Source organism: Phacochoerus africanus, chromosome 8 (assembly GCF_016906955.1).
Source record: "Phacochoerus africanus isolate WHEZ1 chromosome 8, ROS_Pafr_v1, whole genome shotgun sequence".
Classification (NCBI taxonomy): Eukaryota; Metazoa; Chordata; class Mammalia; order Artiodactyla; family Suidae; genus Phacochoerus; species Phacochoerus africanus.
This window is the reverse complement of record NC_062551.1, coordinates 124,821,228-124,825,457: the sequence shown is the minus strand read 5'-3', so window position 1 is coordinate 124,825,457 and position 4,230 is coordinate 124,821,228.

The window sequence follows — 4,230 nt, the reverse complement described above, 5'->3', positions numbered from 1 at the left end:
TAACAAGATCACTTTAGTTTACATTGTTTTCAGATTTTTCTCAAGATGGGATCATGGTAGGAGAGCTAGGCTGTGTGGAAGGGCAAAAATTCACTGTCAAACGAAGACAAGGGAGAAAAAAATAAATCAACATCTTCTGAACTTTAAGTGAGACGTCAACAGTTTATCTTCTAAGAATACTCTCTTCCATATTCTGCCCTTGTGTTATTTTAATATGGTCATTAAAGTAAGTGTGTCTCTTGTTTAGTCACCCAGAGAATAGTCTTCACATGGCATCCTCTGGGTATGGGACAGTGTCATTATGAATCTCTTTCTCCCCATTATTGTCTCTTACTAAATGTATAAAATATTTTACTTCTCATTAATGCCCTTGATTAAATTTAAAAAGAACACTTAAATTCATGTATTTCTAATAAAACGAGTGGAATCCAAAATTCACTCAAAAAAAAAAAAAAGCAGAAACTCTCTCTCTCTCTCTTTTTTTTAGCTTTTAGGGCACCACCCATGGCATATGGAAGTTCCCAGGCTAGGGTAAAATCAGAACAATAGCTGCTGGCCTATGCCATCTGTGACCTATACCACAGCTCACAGCAGTGCCAAGTCCTCTACCCACTAAGTGAGGCCAGGGATCAAACCCTCATCCTCATGGATACTAGTTGGATTCCAGCAAAAACACTCTTGGATAAGATAAATGCTGCACATTTTTATCAATGTACCCTAATCATAACAAATTAGAAATAATTTCACTTGACAACATCAAGACAAATTGTGCAAAGGGTGGGGGGGGAATCTGTTTGAGAAATGAACTCTGAAGAACACAAATTCCCTCCTCTGCATATTCTAGTAAGCAAACATCTAAGCAAAAACTCTATAGGAAGTTAATTTTTAAATTACTTCTTCACCAAATACATGAGTAACTTCATTCCATGTAGTTCCACAAAGGAATGTGCACTGATTCATCATGCATTTGTGAATCTCTCTCCCCTGTTTTCTCTTTGTTTTTGGCCCAAGTCACCTGGCACCTGTCTCCTTGTCCTTTCCGTAAGTGGGGAGATATGTAGTTTAATACCCATCTCTATGAGCCAGGATTTCTGCTATTCTTAGATCTTGGCATTCTCTGCTTTTCTTGGATTGGAATTATTACACTTTTAATTATGAATATAATATTTGCATTCTCAACTATAGGATAAGCTCCAGGAAAACAGAGCTAAGTCTGGTTTTCTCATCATACCATCAAGCTCATTGAGATTTCCAATACATACATGCAGGTTGACTGACATAGACTGATGACATGGAAGTTACACTGGTAAATTTCTGTCCACTTACAAAATATCCCGAAATTCATATCTGGTTTGCACTGTCTTCATTCCAGGATGGTTTCATTCACCTTACCAAAAAGTAAGGACTACTATGAGATAATAGGATCGGACATCTAAACTCTAAACATGGATGGGGACAAATATCCTCTCTATGGACAGAATCCTTATTCCTCCTTTATGAGATTTAGACTATCTTCCTCAGAACTTCTTTTACATTTTCCAAAGTTTTGTTTATGATTTTGTACCTCAATTGATTCAGGATTTGTCTTATGTATTTACATGGCATCAGAGCTCAGCCAAAAGTTCATGAAGGGGCAACAAAAGTGAATTTGCCAGTTTAGTGATGTATCCATTTTTTCTGAGAGTGACCATGCTCCACCTCCAATTTTGCTTATAAGAACAAAGTTCTGGTAAAGAATCAATGCTCTCTGGGAATTTGGCTTCATTTTTTTTTTTTTTGGTCTATTCTAGATAGGTTTTATCAATCCCAGCTTGACATGTATCCAAAATAGAACAATGAGGCAATTTTTACAGACTTATTTTCTGTCTTTAAAGGGTGTTTGGATTTAACATTATAACTTTCAGAACCATTTTCTTCCTCACTTTTGCAAAATTTTATCCTTAGAATTGAAAATCCTGCTGCATTTCAGACCTTCTTATAACTACATTGATTAGTCTTCTAGGAAGTACAGCTGTGGCAATAATGCCGTCTCTACATCTTTGCAAGCAGGAGGAAAGGCAGGAGATAAGAGTTGCCACAGGGAGTCTATATTTAATCTACAACTGGCTTATCCAAGTATTTTTTTGCTCCCTGAGGGACTCACCACATGCACTATTGTGAGAAAAAAAAGTAGAGAAGGAAGGAAAGAAAAGTTCACCAAGATTGATCTTCAACTAATTAATTCATTTCAGAATTGGCTGAGGAGTTTTTGCTTTGCTAGTAACACAAACTATGAGAAAACTATTCTTTCTTTATAACAGTGCAGCCCAACTTTCTGGCTTTGCCCTGTGGCTGCCATTAGGGGATGGCTGAGCTTTTTCTTGGTGACTATTGTCAAGACTGCTGGGAGACATCTGTAAATGGTAACATCAGTAGCTTCATCAAGGAAACTCCACTAGGTTACTCCCAGATTTTTATGGGCATTCATTCACACAGTGGAATAAAGTGGGTATTTGAGACAATTATAAAATCAATTCCTTGGAGTTCCTGTTGTGACTCAGTGGTTAACGAATCCGACTAGGAACCATGAGGTTGTGGGTTCATTCCCTGGCCTTGCTCAGTGGGTTAAGGATCTGGAGTTGCCATGAGCTGTGGTGTAGGTCGCAGATGCGGCTCGGATCCCACATTGCTATGGCTCTGGTATAGGCCGGTGGCAACACTCCGGTTAGACCCCTAGCCTGGGAACCTCCATATTCCATGGGAGCAGCCCTAGAAAAGGCAAAAAGACAAAAAAAATAAAAAAAATAAAAATATAAAATTAAATCCAAAATAGGTAAATACATAAATAATTAAAACACATACAAAAAATAAATAAATCTTCAGCCTCGATGGGGGAAATGCAAGAAAGCTACTCTTCTTAACACAACTTTTATGGTAATTCCATTTCTTATGAGTCTTTTTGGACATCAAATCCAAAACATGCTTGATTTTGCAAGTCCGCTACCATCTGACTGCACCTTAAATCTTCAAGAATTCTAAAATGAAACCTCAGTCCCATGTTGGAAAATCACATTCCATTTGCACCTACCTGAGAATCTTTGTGTCTGAGAATCTCCTAGTGTAGAATGACGTTCCTCCTGTTGTGTGCCTATCCTAATTTCTTAAAATGAACTCAAATGCATAAAAACTTAAAACTTGCATTGACTTATAATACCTTCCTTCTGTGGACACCTTTAGCATATATTATTGTTATCATTACTACACCATAGAATTGGAATACAGTGGGTGGGTGGTTGGGAAATAATTAGGAGAATGTTGAGAACAGATAGGGCCATACTATTAATGTGTTTGTCCTGATTCACTGGATGCTATTTTCACTGATTATGTGCAGCAAAGAATTAAATTAGATGAGAAGATGTCAGTTCTGTTCCTTTATGAGACAGTCACCAACAATTATGCTTTATCTATTTTATTCCCCTAGAACAAAAAGTAAGACATTTTAAAAATCACTGAATAATATTTATTCTAGGAACTAATTCGCTACAATCTCCTCTTATTCCTGGAAGAAGCTTCAAGGAACAGAGGCAATAGAGCTCTTTTTCTGGGGTCAGCAGAAGCTAAACAAAATAAACTGTTAATACCTGAAGGTGTAGACTTCACAAAACAGGACAAAGAACCATGACAATAGATCCAGTTGTTGATGTCATATGAACTTCTCTACTGATTATTCTGTAGGGCAGATGTGCATACTAAAGAAAAAGAGAAGGTGCAGATTTTGGAGGAAGCAAATCTCAAAAGACTTCCAGAAAAGAGGAATAAGAGAGTGGAATGCCTTCCTTCTTGGTTTAGTGCAAAAGGTTATGAAGAGTTCCACACGTGATAATCCCAACCTCTTCTTAAATGCAGTATGGAGACGATTGTTTGGAAATGTACATTCTTAGAGATAGTGAGTTGGGATACTTACTGCAGAAGACACCCCAGGTGAATATTAGTAAAAATGAGACTCTTACCTTCTTCTCTCTCTATAAGGAGGTCCTATCTGGAGGTAACAAGGAGAGTAGCTACAGCTTTCTGAACACTATACTAAAAACACAAATATAGTTGGTCTTTGCTGTTTATTTGGTCAAGCCAATGATATTTAAGGAAATTCTGCTTCCTTAAAAAAGATCTTATGTTGTGTAATTTAGACAGATGTTCTCCCACCAAAATGAATATGATCAGGTTTAATAGGTTTCAGAATGGATACCATTT